Here is an 18,357-nt window from a genome sequence, read left to right on the forward strand (position 1 = left end):
AAAGATAGAAATAAAGAGAACGATAGATGTGAATAGTGATAACTCCCTGAATTTGTTTTTTGAGAAAATTCCCTTATTTTTTAGAATTCAAGAGGTTTGCTATATTTTCCATTAGTTTTGCCTTTGCTGATAATTATAAACCTATTTAAATTAAAAAAGTTGTTATGGTTTTGACTAGCAAAGAAAAGACATCATTACTTGAGTTTGTTATTATTTCTTTAATCAATTGCACTAATTTTTTGCATTGACTGCAGCAAAAAAAAAATATTAATGAAGTTGCTAATGAACCAAATTATTTCTTTGTTGACAACAATATTGTAATGTCAATTTAAATCCCGAACAAGTCTCATAATTTTGATGCATTGAAATGATGTACTCCAGTTTGTAAAGTGAATTGATTACAGATAGAAATGGGCAGCTAATAATTGATTATCATTGATGTGTTAAGTTAATTTTTAATTAATACAATGCTTTAATAATTTGCTTCAGGATATTCTTTGTTAGAAATAGAGGAGTATTATACAGGTTCTTAAATCTATACAGCAAGCTGAAAGTTGCGTGTATATGTATGTATGCTTCGAGTTGTCTATATTTTCTTTTAACAAGAGCAATCACTTATATGCTCCGGTTTAATTAACATTCCATTTGCTATATTACATTGACTTTTTCAATCAAAAATATCCCAAAGTATGAATAAGTGATATGACTAATGTGTAAATATTCTTTCACTCTTTGTGAAATGTCGTCATTTGCAAGATTTGGATGTGTTATCAAAGTTTTTTTTACTTATTCCTTCTATTGGTTTGCCTTATATTTTCCTAACTTTATATTTTGTGACAGACTTAAATGGCTCGAGAATAATATAGAGTATATATGTACTGCTTTCTGTAAATTGTGTTAGCGATGAGAAAGATTTAATGTCTTCATCAAACCCATCCCCATAATTGTCACTCATGTTTCATGCATATATCCTACATAGATAGATGAGTTTGCATCACAAAACTAAGTATATATTATGCAACTATGTTAAGGAAGCGCATGAATTACATATCTTATATTATTTATCAAGTTTGATCCTTCTCTTTTTGATCAAGCTTGATCGTTCTTTTAATTCTAATAATGTTCTCTAAGATATATCAAGAAAAACTAAACCAACATTGATGTTGAAAACATACTGTTTATGAGTTACATGCGTTAGCGCAATAGAAAGAGCGGACAGACGGGCACGGGAGTGCCCGTCTGAACGCTAGTTTCTATAACATCAAAACTAACAACAACTACAAGGTTAAACCCTTTTTCTGAATTATACAACCCATTATTAGAGAAAGCTAGTCCCACCCTTACCTTAGGTTAGATGATCGCAAGGTCCTACAGCTTTCTCTTCTCTGACTCTTCTCTTCTCTTGGTTTCTCCCTTTTCTCCCAAAAACTATTTTCACATATTTTGTTTCTCTATTCCTAACCTCTCTTTTTATAAACCTAACATATTCTCCCTTATTCCAAATTTGTCCCTCACATCTCAATATTCTATTTTAATATATATATATATATATATATATATATATATATATAATATTTCTATAACAAATAACAAATATATCTCTATAACAAATATATTTCTACACCTGATAACATATATATTTCTACACCAAATAACAAATATATTTCTACACCACATAACACATATATTTCTACACCAAATAACAAATATATTTCTACGCCAGATAACATATATATTATACTAATAAATACAAACATATAACATAACAAAATATCACTCATCAAAATAAATCGACTAAATTAAAAAAAGACATCTAAACTCAATAAAATAAATAAATAATAAAATAGGGCGTTACAACTCTACTCCCCTTAAAAGAATTTCGTCCTCGAAATTCAAAGCACAAGAGAAAAATGAATTTAGTTATTGGTTAAATATCTTAAACTATGTATGACAAAATAGTAACTTCAAACATTACACTAAAATCACATTAAAGTTAGTCAGTCAAACATGATCACATAATAAAACATAACCATTAATTAGAAAAACACAACGACGGTATTCAACTGTCACACTACACAAACGACTCAACTACTTGGTCGGACGGACCGACCTGCTCTAATACCAATTGTAACACCCCGTTTTTCCAACTTGAAATTTTTTACATAATAATCAGAGTAATCAACTTAAACAGGATGTCACACTACTTTAAAAGATAAATAGAGTAGAATTACTATTTATTTAAACATCTTTCATCAATAATTCAAATTACATCGCAGCGGAAAAACATTTCATTATTCAAGAAAATGGCACTACGGCCTCAACATAAACAACTTATTAAAATTCCATTCTAGGTGGTTCATCAACATAATTCATAAATATACGTAACAAATGGAAAACAATGCAAAGATCCCCATCCCCTTACGTATCAGAGAGACCCTAAGACGACGTGTGAGAGAGTCAACTCACATCAACAGCTAATTCTGGTTATCACAGGGCATCAATCCCCCAACTTATAGAGCACAAAAGGGCTCACATGGCATCAAGCCCCCAACTCATAGAGCATAAAAGGCTCTCAGGGCATCAAGCCCTCAACTTAATATGAATGATTATACATCCAACAGGGCATCAAGCCCTCAAATTTAATGAGTATGCAAGGACTCAGCAACCAACAACTTTAACAACTTAGACAACTTCAACAACTTAGATCACTTGCAGCTTAACGATAGCATCATAATATCATAATTCATCAATTATAAACAACATCATGTAACATCAAATTTATCAACATATACCTTCATATAATACTTCATCAATCATGAACAACATCATACAACATCATATTCATCAACATATACATTCATATAATACTTCATCTGTAACACCCCGTTATCCCAATAGCTAAATATTAAATAAATAAATCAAGAAATCAGAGTTCAACAATCAAACGGGAATGTCACACTGCTTTTCAAAATTTCTTAAATAGAAAATAAATGCTATTTATTTAAAATCAACTTTGGTAAATAACCAATACTTTGCAGCGGAATATTTTTCAATCACTTAACATTAACAACAGACAATAAAATTCTGGCACAAGGCCTCATCATAGTAGTCATCAACAATTTGTTCTACAACAATAAAAAGGCTCCAACAACATGTTTCAAAATTGATACATAAGGAATGAAAATAAAACAACTATTTCTCATCCCGTTTCATATCAGAGCCCTAAGACACTTGAGCCACCACTTCTACTACTCTTCATCACCTGCAAGTTACCCATACGAAGGGCAACATTTCCAAGCAGAAGGGGTGAGATTCACAAACAACAATAATAGATATATAATTCATCAATTGAGTCTAACACCCTAAACAACAATACTTCAATATACATATATGTTTCATAATCAACAACATCATCAACATTTGGCAATTTCAACCAACAACAAAAACTCATGCAATGAAATGACAACTCTACTACGACTCAACAACAAAATGCGACAATGCACATGCATGTGGTACCATTTTAACGCGTTTGAATAACAAGGTATTCCAAGGCATGAGCCCTCACCAATTTGAATGGTTAAAGCATTCACAGGGCATGAGCCCTCACCAATTGAATGAACTAGCATTCACAGGGCTTAAGCCCTCTCCAATTGAACGACAAGGCGTTCCAGGGCATGAGCCCTCACCAATTTATGATTATGCAATGAACTCCACTTGTGTATATCAACATACAACTCAACAATGCATATATACCGACTGCATAAACGACGACAACCACTACTCAACATGCATATATGTGAATATGACTTACACCTCAACAATTCAATTAATGATACTTCAATCTTTGAAATGATATTCAACAACATGTATAATTTATTTAATATAAATATGCATGACAGCCATCAATAATTCATCATACTTAATTCAACAGCTCCAGTAAAATAACATAATTAATTATAATCATGGTTCTACACCAAAGTTCAATCAACTGTATTCAAATACATAGCAAACAGCTTCAAGTACTGAGTAACTCGCCTCGCGAGTACATCTACTCGCTATGGCGAACTCCAGAAATGGGTTACTCGCTATGGCGAGTACAAGGCGAACGAGAAAAAGGGTGCTCTCGGAAGTTTTGACATTTTTCTCACTAAATCTTCATTTTTAAGCTCCCTATTCATCTTTTTAATCTAAAAATTGTCCCAGTCCTCTCTAAAAAGCTCCTGGCACTCAAAACTATCCAACTTACATCTTATAACAACAATTTGAAAATCAAGATCTCTCACTCACTTACTCGCTATGGCGAGTGGTTTTGCTCGCGAGGCGAGCTATGAAGATTGCTCACTCGCGAGGCGAGACAAGCTACTCGCGGGGGCGAGCAATGAATATCCTGTACGGGCAGAATGCAGGTTTTTCCCAAAAATCCCAATTTTCTCAATTTCAATTCCCAAAATAGTTTACAGATGTATAATAAATTGTTGTCTACAACCTGAATGCATTCTAACACTATTACAAAGGTTTCTACACTCTTTCAATCAAAAATCAAAGAATTAAAATCTAAACCCAAATTCCCAATTTCTAGTAGAACTATGCTAAACCCAAAATCAGAATTACATAACCATCATTATTGAGAGATAGTCCCACCCTTACCTTGATTTGATGAACAAAACTCTCCAAAAATCAGAATCTCCCTTCTAGGCTCTTCCCTTGGTTTTTCTCTCAAAAACTCTGTTGTACGTGAAATGCTTCTGACTGACAGTTTCTATTTTTTTTATTTTTTTAACTTAATGTAACCTCCCAATATTACTTAACTCCTCATAAACTCTATTAATTCTTATTTAACCCCCAAAACTCCAAATAATTATAATTCCCACTTAAACTATTAAATACTACAATAAATCATTTAATAAAATATAACACACCACATAATCAACAATAATTATTTAAAATCATATAAAAGACTCCAAATAAATCAGAAATAATTAAAATAACGACTAGGGCGTTACATCATCAATCATGAACAACATCATATAACATCATATTCATCAACATATACATTCATATAATAATTCATCAATTAAAGATATTCACGTTAAACCAAGATAGATTCATCACAACATAGGTTAAATACTCTTAAACACCTTAATTGAAATCATAGTGCACAAGCTTTGAAGTTTGGAGACAATCCATAAGTTTTGGGTTGACCTGGAAATAGTTATGCGGAATTTTCATAAAATTTCACTAAGACCTCCTTGGAGTATTTTCATCATAACTCAAGAACCAAAACTCATTTTCAAGTCACACCAAAACCGCTGGAAAGATAACACAATTATCTACAACTTTCATGTTTACACCAAAGGCCAATTCAAAACATAAACATGTGAAAAAGATGCAAGAACATGAAACAAGCCATGTTGTCAGAGAGGAACTCGGGAAAAACCCATTTTTCAGCTCAAAATCTCAATTTTGACTTCCCTATGCCCAAATTTTATCCCAAAGTTTTTCTAAATATTTATATACATCAAAAAAGACTCAAAACCATATAAAACTTGACCCAAAACATTATTTTAGAAAATCATCAATTATCAAAAACATCGCATAACAAAAACAACAACAACCAGAAGTGAATTCATCAACAAGAACATTATACTTTACCAATTTAATCCACAATAATCACTTTATACAAATAGGCACTTATGGGTAGAAGTAGAAAAAGAGATTATACAAAAGATTATGAATGAAATCTAACCCTAATTTCTATAACATCAAAACTAACAACAACTACAAGGTTAAACCCTTTTTCAGAATTATACAACTCATTATTAGAGAAAGCTAGTCCCACCTCCTACAGCTTTCTCTTCTCTGACTCTTCTCTTCTCTTGGTTTCTCCCTTTTCTCCCAAAAACTGTTTTCACGTATTCTGTTTCTCTATTCTTAATCTCTCTTTTTATAAACCTAACATATTCTCCCTTATTCCAAATCTGCCCCTCACATATCAATATTCTATTTTAATATATATATATATATATATATATATATATATATATATATAAAATATTTCTATAACAAATAACAAATATATATCTACCCCAAATAACAAATATATCCCTATAACAAATATATTTTTACACCAGATAACATATATATTTCTACATCAAATAACAAATATATTTCTACACTAGATAACATACATATTTCTACACCAAATAACAAATATATTTCTACACCACATAACATATATATTTCTACACCAAATAACAAATATATTTCTACACCAGATAACATATATATTTCAACACCAAATAACAAATATATTTCTACACCAGATAACATATATATTATACTAATAAATACCAACATATAACATAACAAAATATCACTCATCAAAATAAATCGACTAAATTATAAAAAGACATCTAAACTCAATAAAATAAATAAATAATAAATTAGGGCGTTACAACGAACGTTTAGCTTTATCAACACCAGTCATATACGTAAACTGCAACAAATGATCGGAAATATTAGTAGAATCCACTCCAGCAAAGATAATACAAATTAAATGTGGAAATTAAACGAGTTGAGAAAAATGTTGTGTTCTCTTAATAAAAAAGAGAACGGGAATTAACTAGTTATGGAATATAGAATTGTCATTGTATAGATATAAATAAAAAAAATCCAGGCTTGAGAATTGAAGTTAAAAATATACATAATTTTTGTTGTAAAAATCAATGAGGTGAAAATGATGGAATTGAGGAATTCAAAATTTGTTGGCATCCCTACCACTTACCACTTAAGGAAACAACTGAAAGTAAATTATAATTAAAATATTCAATAGGGAATACACATGTTTAGATGACTAGACTTAAGTCTCATGAAGGAACACATACAAGCAACTTCCTCGTTAAGAATCTTATGACGAAAACCAAATATGTGTTTCTACATTTTTTCTTAAAGTAGTTCCTAGTACAATGAGGTAAACTATATGTCCAAATGAAACAATCAAAAACAAAAATTGGAATATGCTCATTCAAAATGAATAAGGAGAAGGCCAACTTGCATGGGAAATTATAAAAGGGAACAACAAGGAAGGATAATGGTATTGTAGTTCTTTCTTTGTCTCTAGATTATCTTAGGTTTTGAGTGATCTCCTATATTCCTTAGATAGTTTTAGAGTGCAATATGTTCCGCTAGTCTAGGATCAATTCTCACTTGTATTAAAAAATTTATGCATAAAATCTTTTTTAAAATCCTTTTCAAAGCTCTTTTTGATAAAAAAATTCGGGGATTGTTGAGTGGTTTATTTTAAGTCATTTTCATATTTGTTAGTTTATTTTAGTCAAGATTCTTTTTGGTTAAATTTTGTTCTGTTTTGTGTTTTGTTTTTATTTTCTGTTTTTAGTTAGTCGTTTCTGTGAAGAAAAAAAATCCACGCCAACTATGAGGTATTGGTCCTTTAGCTTTATTGAAGAAGATGAGGTTCAACCACAAATTCTTGAATATGAAGGGGCTGAGCATATAAGTGACTACAATTGAATAAATTTCATGTCCACAAAAACACCAAATGTTGGCTATGGCATGGGAAATTTTTTTTTTTTTTTGAAAAAAACCATACACTTGAACTCCTTTTTGCTGAAGTCAATGATTATTTGGATAGGCATGCAGCTAAGCTAGATTTCATCATTGGTTATAATCTGAAAATCTAAACCAAAAGAACCATATGGAGGAACTAGTTTAACAAGAGGAAGAGAGTATGGAGTTGGTAGAAAACTTGGCTCTTATGCTAAACAGTTTCTTGATCCAATCTGAATAGTCAAGCAATTCTATCAATAAAAGTATTGAGGCATATCATGTCTCAAGCCAAAACATAGAGTCTCATCTCAATGCATATCATCTAAAATGAGATGAGAACTATATGGAAAAAGCGGTTGAACAACATAATAAGGAGTTAGAAACTAAACAATGCCTTGATGAAAGAGCGGAAGAAAAAAATATTGTAGTCTTAGGAGTAGGAGTAGAAGTAGATAGTGTTGCTGAAACCCCAAGGGAAGAGGATAAAACAATTCATGTAGTTGTTAAGACTTAACTCTAGGTGTTTCAAGAAAAATATCCTCCTTAAGCTGAATTTTTAACACTTCAAGATATGGAGAAATCATGTTCCAATGGTCCTGTTCTGGGGGAATGGGAACACTTGCTACCATATCTTAAGTATATGGGATTTCTACCTAATGGAAAGAAGAGGAAGGAGGATATATTCTTCTTGTCATATTATCCACCCTAGCTTGGGTGTTGATTTGTTAAGCTAATGATAATAAAGAAGCGCTTAACGGATGCAACACTCAATAAATGGAGTGTTCACACTTCTATTTTTAATTTTTTTAACATTTGTGTCTACTTTAGTGTGTTTTTCAATTGCAGGATTGAAAATACAAAAAGATTCAGCTCTCGTTCGGAAGATGTACCTTCGAACAACAGACTCTGGTCAGGTGATAAATGTTGCAGAAAAGGAGTAAGTGGCCTCATATTTCAAATCCCAGAGAAAAATCTGAGTGGGACAAGTTATGAGCAGATGGTGTAACACCCCAATTTTCGCTAGGATTATTTATTTCTTTATTGTATTTATTTAATTGCTTATTTGATGTGCTTGATTTAGGGATTAGTGGATTTTTTTAGGCAATAAGGGTATTTTGGTCATTTGAAGAGTAAGAGCATTTTGGTAATTTTAGAATGTTCGGTATTTCAAATATTTGGGAGTGTAAGATCATTTAGCACTGTTAGTAGTAAATTAGGGTAATTAATATAATAATGGTGCATGAGTAATAGTGGGGATTTAAAAGAAGCAATTGTGTAGTAATATTTTATGAGTGATAGAAAGTTACTAAGCCCAATAGTGAGTTTGACTAAGCCCATAAGTATATAATTGAAGTGGTCTTTATAAAAATTAGGTCAATAACTCATTTGTCACAATTGAGAGAAAAGAGGCAAGTGGGAGACGATAGAAAATTGAGAAAAAGAGGAAGAAAGAAGAGTTTTAAGGGACAAGAAGATCTAGCATGGAGAACCTCAAAAGGGAAAGTAGATTGGAGCTTATAGCCAAACTTTTGGGATTTAAAGGTAAGGATAGAGAGATTATGTTCACATATTGAATTATAACCACTTATATGATATTTGGGTCAAGTTTGTCTTTGTGAAATTATGAAATTGATGTTGTTTTAAACTAATTTTCGTGCTCTAATTAAGTTGTTAATTTTGGGTATATGAAAAGTGGTAGAAACTTGTTGTTGTTGCATGAAATTAAATGTTTGATTATGATAAGTTGATAATTATGAGTTTTACCTTAATTGGATGAAAATCATGATGTTGTTGTTGAAAATTGTTAAGTTCATGATGTATGTTCTTGATAAATGATTGGGAATGTGTGGGTGTTGTTTGTATGAATTGTAACTGATAAGTTCCTAGTTTAAAAGTGATTATGTGATGTCGTTGAGTTTTGAAAAATTGGGTGAAGAATCATGAAATTAAAGGTGGAATCAGTGTTTTTATGTGTTATAAATGCTCATTTAATTTGTATTAACTATGGGTAATGTTCATACAACGATTTTGGGATGAATGAGGTCAAAAATGGGATTTTCACCCTTCACAAATATACACCATTCCTCCACATATTATATTTTAATTTCACCATCATTTTAACCTTCCACACCCAAAACCCATAAGCGTGCAAAAATGGTGTTGAAAAGATAAATTATTTAACTCGCTGCCCTAGTGTCATTGAAGAGAGCTTGAACTGAAAAGGGTAGATGTTGGGGCATCAACACAAATTTGCCAATATATCACTTTATCACCTAGCATGCATTTGAGAAGATCAATAATGAATAAAAGGTTTTATGGACGTAAATGAAGAAGAAGAGGAAATATCATTGGAGAAATGGGTTTTGAAGTGGGATTTCCAAGTTTTATTTCCTATAGTCCCGAATTACTTTTTTGGAGGCATAATCAAATATGCAGGGAGATATAGCCCTCCGCCTGAATAAATAGAGTTGGATATGTTCAAGAAGGATATTGAAGAACTCTGGGGAAACATCGAAGCATCTAGTTTCTAACTCGAAAATCTACTATAAGGAAACGATTCCTGTGTTTTCAGAACATACACTCTGAAACTTGTTGGTCCTATAACAACTCCAACACTTAAGTCGCAAAAAAGATGTACCATCCACTCTGGAAGCTACAACTTCAAAGAAACGAGTTGTTCATCACAAGGGAAAGGGTATTCTGACCGTGTCTATTGAGAAGGAAGAACAACAAAGAAAGAATTGTGCTTCAAGATAAGTCGTCCATGAATTGTCTAGTAATTGAGGAAAGAAATAGGAAGTTAAACCATCAAATAGAAGAAGTTGTAGCCTCAGATGTCGTTGCTATAACCTCAAATCCAAAGTTGCAACTTCCTAAGACAAAGAAAAAGAGAGGTTGTAACTTAATAAATCAAGGATGCAGCCTTCTAAGTACAAGTTACAATCCCCTAAAAAAAGTACAAGTTATAATCTCCAACTTCTAACCTGAAGGAGGAAGACACTCCAGCCCCAAAAAAAATAAAATAAAAAAGACCAGATCCTACAAAAACCTCAAATCTGCAACGACCTACAAGCTACAGAGAGCTGCAGCGCTGAAAGGCAAGTCTTGCGTTTACTGATGTGCGGATTAGGCAAGTGCACCAAATCGTTTACTAAGTAATAAAGTGATAAGTAGAGTATCGTATCCACATGGATTATCTTTTCGTCCAAACAATTCGTGTTACTTTTTTTTAGTTGACGATAAAATAATAAGAGTTAAAGGATTAGAGATTTGCAATTTTTATCTATTTGCAACTGAGCAAGTTACCTGTTTTCGTTGCATAAAAGTAAGTGGCGGTTAGGAATATTTCAATCCCCCCTATTTATTTTTTGGATATTAAATAAAAGTAATGTCGTGTTTATTTATCTTAGGTAGACTATATAAGTGATGAGGTCGTTGGGATGTTACTAACCTAATCGGTCGTCAAGTTGCACCTGCTCATCATGCGGTGATCCTTACGTGTGGGGTCTATACATCAAAGTCTTCATAAATACTCTTCTTCCAAGAGCCCCCAATAGCTCCTTCCCTGACATCCTCTTTTCTGGTGTTATTTGCAACTTTCTTTTCTTGATCTGCACGTGGTCGTTCTATGTCTTCATGGGAACTATAAGGATCGACTTCCTCCACGGCATAGCATTTAGTACCTGCATCTTGCCAAATGTTGTACTGTGAAATTTGATGTTTCAAGTGAACAATCTCTGATTCACACGTGAACAATCCCAATTCACTGCCTTCTTATTGAATCACTATCCGTGTAATTTCTACCTAAGACTCTCATAGTCCTAGATATGAGAGATCCCCATCTCACTTCCTCTCAATCACAATTCTAGTGATCGTCTTAAAAGTAACAACGGTAATGGAGACACTCTCCAATTCTAAGAATCAACTCGTGCTTACAACTTAACTACAGTCCAACTCTATGCCTCAACGTGATACAACAACGGCTCACATCAAGGACTCAAAAACCCTAATAAATGTCTTTTATCAAACGATGGTTTTGATCCAATACAACTCAACTACAACAAACCAACTATGTGCTTTGTATAATCAATTGTAACAACCAGAGAGGTATACAATAAAGCACAAGGCTTAACAAAGATACGAAACCCTAAAAGACTCTTTCTTAGATATGAACTTAGTAGAGCCTCAAAGCTATAGCTAAGCGGTAAGTTCTTGGTAGGACTCTTGTCATAGGAAACAACGGCTTGTGACCCTAAACTCTTCATAATCTTACCCCAAAAGTTCGGACTCTTTGTATTCTGAACAATGTGTCGTTACGACCTTAACACGATGGATGAGGTAACACTCCCTAAGACCAATTGGGTTGCAAGGAAGATGGAGAGATATATAGCCATATGAATCTCGGTTGCCAAATATTATTTGAACTGGCTATAGCGCTGAGTCACAGGAGTTGTACCAAGCTATAACTTTGTAAATCGCAGTAATGTTTTATCATAACTGAACTTAGTTTAAACCACACTTTCCATCTTGAGAATTTCTAAATCTTTTAAACTGTTTTACCAACTTAACTTTTTAGATTTATTGTTGGGACAAATGATTTATTTTATTTTCTTACAAACAAGTTTTATGCTGAAAAGCTACACGAAGCTATAGATTTACAGTCCCTATGATATCAATATCTTTTTATAATATAACCTGGACTGTGTTTACTTACACTAAGTATTTCCACCTCAAAAATACTCATATTGTTTTGGGAGACACTAATGTTCAAGCTCAAAGAACGTGCTTCTAGTTAAATGTTGGATCTGTGAAAGCTTCTATCAAGCTAGAGTCCGATTTCCTCAGCCTATAGCTTGGGGAACAACTGTTCTGAACTGTATGAAGGGCCATCTAGGCCTTAGAAACATAACACAAACATTATTATATGAATTTAGGAAACATAATTATTTTCAAATTTAATAGTCCACAATAAAGGTACATATATTATTATTATTTTTGGTAGAATACAAATATTATTCAATGATTTAAGGAAAGATAATTATTTTAAAATTTTTTTAGTGGATAATGCATCCGACATAAACCTTCAAAGCACGTCACAAATTTAGGATATAACGGTTGTGGACAATCACGTTTATTCTCACAAGGAATATTAGCTGCATTGTCAAAACACAAAATAAAATATTACTAGAAGATGATAAAATAGTGTGTATAATATAAACTAGAAAATTTAAAAATGGTGTGAATAAAACTTACTTTGTTTGGTATCAGCCAAAAAAAGAGAAAGAAAGATGATCAAAACACTAACGAACATGAGTATTTGAGCCATGTTTTAACTCCTTTAATTGTAATGTAAAAGTATTTTTGATCTCTAAATAAGTAAAACTTCAAGCTCTTTTAATTTTAATTAAATGCTTTTTAGAACTTAGGAGTTGCAAAAGTCAATTATAATAATGTAATTTGTTCATTATTTTCTTTATTAAAATATATTATATATATATATATATATATATATATATATATATATATATTAATTATTTATATTTTAGCATCTTGTGATATATAGGAGGAAATCCAAAAAGAGAAACAACAATAATGAATCTAAAGAAAAAAGGTGCCTTAATAACAGATCCAAGGGGTAACAACACCCTTTTTTTTACAAACTAAAATAATATAGAGTTATTTTTTATATCTTTCTATATCAAAGTTAATATAAATTAAACGTGAAAATTACACGAGTTGAGAAAAATGTTGTGTGCTCTTGATAAAAAAGAGAACGAGAATTAACTAGTTATGGAATATAGAATTGTCATTGTATAGACATAAATAAAAAAAATCCAGGCTTGAGAATTGAAGTTAAAAATGTACATAATTTTTGTTGTAAAAATGAATGAGATGAAAATGATGGAATTGAGGAATTCAAAATTTGTTGGCAACCCTACCACTTACCACTTAAAGAAACAACTGAAAGTAAAATATAATTAAAATATTCAATAGGGAATAAATATGTTTAGATGACTAGACTTAAGTCTTGGGAAGGAACACATACAAGCAACTTCCTTGTTAAGAATCTTATGAGGAAAACCAAGTAAGATAATACTTTATGATAACCAAAAGAGTGTAGTGCAAAAAATATTAATAAAATCTTAAATAAGTGTTTCTACATTTTTTGTTAAAGTAGTTCCTAGTACAATGAGGTAAACTATATGTCCAAATGAAACAATCAAACACAAAAATAGGAATATGCTCATTCAAAATGAATAAGGAGAAGGCCAACTTGCATGGGAAATTATAAAAGGGAACAACAAGGAAGGATAATGGTATTGTAGTTCTTTCTTTGTCTCTAGATTATCTTAGGTTTTGAGTGATCTCCTATATTCCTTAGATAGTTTTAGAGTGCAATATGTTCCGCTAGTCTAGGATCAATTCTCACTTGTATTAAAAAATTTATGCATAAAATCTTTTTTAAAATCCTTTTCAAAGCTCTTTTTGATAAAAAAAATTCGGGGATTGTTGAGTGGTTTATTTTAAGTCATTTTCATATTTGTTAGTTTATTTTAGTCAAGATTCTTTTTGGTTAAATTTTGTTCTGTTTTGTTTTTATTTTCTGTTTTTAGTTAGTCGTTTCTGTGAAGAAAAAAAATCCACGCCAACTATGAGGTATTGGTCCTTTAGCTTTATTGAAGAAGATGAGGTTCAACCACAAATTCTTGAATATGAAGGGGCTGAGCATATAAGTGACTACAATTGAATAAATTTCATGTCCACAAAAACACCAAATGTTGGCTATGGCATGAGGAAATTTTTTTTTGAAAAAACCATACACTTAAACTCCTTTTTGCTGAAGCCAATGATTATTTATAGACATCCAGCTAAGCTAGATTTCATCATTGGTTATAATATGAAAATCTAAACCAAAAGAACCATATGGAGGAAACCTCTTTTGCAACCATAGCAATATTTTCCTTTGTTTCAACTTGTTTAGCACTTCCTTGGCCAATCACGTTAATTCATACACCCATGTTTTTGTTTTATTCTCTATACTAACCATATTAATTGAACAATAATAATAAAGGCTTAAATATGCAATCCGTCCCTGTAATTTGGACGCGTTTTGATTTTCGTCCTTGTAAAAAAAAAAAGTTTTAAAAACATCCCGGCAAAAATTTTTTTGTTTTCAAAAGGTCCCTGGCCCCACTTTTTTGCTGACATGGGATGGTTTTGGCCAGGTGGCAGTTGCTGAATGTGTAACTTTTGCCACGTGGCAGTCCACGTCATTAAAAATTCAATTTTTTTTTAAAATCTGAAAATTATTTTTTAAAATTAAAAAATCATAAAAAAATTCCTATTTTTTTTTTTAAAATATGAAGAAAAAAATTGGAAATTAGTGTTTTTTAAATCTAGAAATAAATTTTTGAAAAATTAAATTAAATTATTTTGACCTTAAATTATTTTCAGATTTTTTAAATTTAAAAAAAATGAATTTTCAGTATTTTGAAGAAAAAAATTAATTAAAAATCTAAAAATTTAATTTTCATATTTTTTCCGATTTTTTAATTTTTTTATGATTTTTATATTTATTTTCGGATTTTTTAATTTAAAAAATGAATTTTTAGAATTTTGAAAAAAATAAACAAAAATTAATTATGTGGCATGCCACGTCAGCGCCACGTGGCAAAAGTTGCACAGTCAGCAACTGCCACGTGGCCAAAACCATGCCACTTCAACTGAATAGTGGGACCAGGGACCTTTTTAAAACAAAAAATCTTTTACAGGCACGGATTGCATATTTAAGGCAATAATAAAACTACACTATTTGACTTAATAAATAACAAACGATAATTAATTTAAAATGACTCTAAATTAAATGCTAAACTAATAAAAGTAGACTAAACTTTAATTAAAAAGACTCTAAAAATAGTGTATGACTGACTGTCATCACAACCTCAAACTTGAATCATTCCTTGTCCTCAAGGAATTCACTTGTAATATTGACAATCGACAATAAAATAACAATTACCTAATCAAGCGATAGTACCCAAAAGTTCATCTCCCTACTAGCTAAAAATGAATTAGTTTGATTTGCTTGCATCCACCATACACAACTCCACTCAACAATTTGATAAGGTTTCACACACAGTCGACATGCAGGTCTATATATTACCATACACTTGAAAAGTTTCTAAACGTCAATCAAAATCATTGTCATTACACACTTTGAGGTCTTTAAGGGTTATAACGAGGCTTAAGTAAATGTGGGATAATATTTGGATAAGTAGGCTACACGAAATTTGAGTTAGGAACTCCTACGGAAATTAAAGCAAAGATTAAATCCCTCATTCACCCTTTGAAACAACAATTGTAAAGGTACTAGAGATTATTTGTAACTATCGGGACAATCGAGTTTGAAATTACTCAGATTTTTCTTCGTTTGTCACCTTCTTCTTTTCATTCTCGTTTGCTCTCTCTTTTTGTTTTTTTAGTACACCATTTTTGTGTATATTTTTCATGCTCTGTTCTTTGTTCTCTAGTACCCCACCAGAAACTTAGTTGGTTGCAAATTCCAAAAGCAACCCCAAACTCATTGTTTAGCAACACCCTACTCAGCCTAACTCAAATATAACATTTTGGGTTAAATCCTAAAAGTCTCTAGGCTAAATATGTAGTTTGTCACCGAACAAAAAGATCTAAACATACCGGCTCAATTTGTCTTTCAAAAAGGATAATTTCAAATTAAATAAGGGTAGGCTTCAAAGGCTCACAGGACCAAGCACTTTCGCCTCAATGTGTAAATGACAAAGACCAATCAATAATAAAGAAACAATGCAAGTTCTAGAAATGTAGTTGCACGGAACATTCTATATAAGTAAATTGAAAAATAAAATTTGGCTATGAACCTTACAGTGTTAGATTTCTGAGAGTTGTGACTACCTATCACATATGTCGTACACTTCGCCTTTGAATTTCAAGTCACTGCCTCCTTATGAACTTCTGGAATACCTCTTGACTACACAATTGTTACTAAACTGAAAAAAGTCAATAAACAAGCAAATCCATCAATAATAAACAAGTTTAGATTCAATTACCTAACAGGGGGTACACTGAGTTATCCAACTAAATAACACAACAATTAAAAGTTCAACTGACACAACTGACAAATACGATTTATTGGAAGAAAAAAAAGAAACTGATGTGGACTTTGATTTTTTTTTTTGTGTCCATCTTTTCACTTTTTTTTTTTACCAAATAGAAATACATTCTTCCTCTTTTGTTCACATAATTCTTCCTTGCTAATCAACTCTTCCTTTTTCTCTGCAACCATCATCACTACTTCAATCTGAAACGGATATAACTAACAAGAAATTTTTCTTTGTATACCAAAGAGGGGTTAGTGCAAACAACTATACAATAGCGAAAAATATTTACAGAATATATATAGATGCTCAAAACAATACAAATTGTCGCGATGTTTAAAATATCTAATCGCCAGTCTCCGGCAGCGGCGCCATTTTGATGTAGTATTTTTCTATCAATCAAAAGTAAGTATTTTTGTGTATATCGTCTCCATAGGGACTAGCATGATATTCAAGCCATTCAAAAATCAATATTGTTCTAAGTGTATGGATTTAAAATGTTTGTTTGTGTAAACCTATATAAACTATTTGACATAAAATAAATAGAGAAGAGATAGGGTCATTCCGCTTGGGGTCAGAGACACTCAACCAAGCGTAACAACTGCAACCTCTCGATCAAATAACGGATTCTAACTTTTTAAACGATATTATCACAATCACTCAACATCATCATTCGTGTCCAAATTGTGTCGTGATTTCCAAGGGACTATTTAAAACTCGATATCCCAAACTATTACACAATCACAAAGTCGATTAGATCGTTTAATCGACGATTTCTCAATCTATTAAACGACCCAAAAACATTAAGTTCTAGATTATAAGTGATTATCAAAGATTAACATCTATGTCTAGAGTGATAACTTAAGATAGATTGTTATTCTATTTCTTAGATTCAAAAGCATTTTTCAATATCATTTTGAATCTCAATAAAGCATTAAATACAAGAATAACAACAATATTGAATAAATAAGCTAGAACCATGTATTAAAAGATCAAGAGTTTACGTAATAGCTTGTTTGAATACCTCAAAGCCACAAGAGTAGATGTAACTACATATGTCTATGATAGCTTTACAAAGGATGAAGAAAAGAGATGAAGATTCTATGTCTAGATCCATGATGTCTCAACAAATCTTGGGTTAAATCTACTCTTAACTACCTTGCTTTATGTTTCTCTCTAAAAATGCTATGTCTCAAAGAAACCAACTCTTGGTTCCAAAAAAATGTGATGCTGCCTCCAAAACGTGATACTCCTGTGCGGCTATATATCTTTTTTCTGTGCTGATGCCTTTCAATATATAATAATCCTATGGCCTAGTTGGAAACCTCTTCTCCAATTGCCGTGATGCTCATGCTCGGTCAACAAAGCCTCTTGGGTCAAAAGCCCAAATTGATTTATCAATTAATTTTAGCACACCTCTGTTGCAACCATAGCAATATTTTCCTTTGTTTCAACTTGTTTAGCACTTCCTTGGCCAATCACATTAATTCATACACCCATGTTTTTGTTTTATTCTCTATACTAACCATATTAATTGACCAATAATAATAAAACTACACTATTTGACTTTTTTTTTTTTTTAAGACACAAAAATGGAATATATTACTATGAACATTGTAATTGTTGAAGCACAAGACATGCCAAAACAATCACAAAAAGA

The 18,357-nt window shown here is 31.6% G+C and overlaps 1 long non-coding RNA gene across 1 annotated transcript; it reads right to left on the reverse strand.

Annotated features, from left to right (window-relative positions):
• Window positions 1-12,233: 12,233 nt before the first annotated feature.
• LOC25497141 (uncharacterized) lies at window positions 12,234-12,958 on the reverse strand. Its single transcript, XR_003013027.2, has 2 exons — window positions 12,820-12,958; window positions 12,234-12,719 (listed from the first exon to the last, which is right to left on the reverse strand). It is a non-coding gene; the product is annotated as an uncharacterized lncRNA (long non-coding RNA).
• Between the last annotated feature and the right edge of the window lie 5,399 nt (window positions 12,959-18,357).

Source organism: Medicago truncatula, chromosome 6 (genome assembly GCF_003473485.1).
Source record: "Medicago truncatula cultivar Jemalong A17 chromosome 6, MtrunA17r5.0-ANR, whole genome shotgun sequence".
NCBI classification, from domain to species: domain Eukaryota; kingdom Viridiplantae; phylum Streptophyta; class Magnoliopsida; order Fabales; family Fabaceae; genus Medicago; species Medicago truncatula.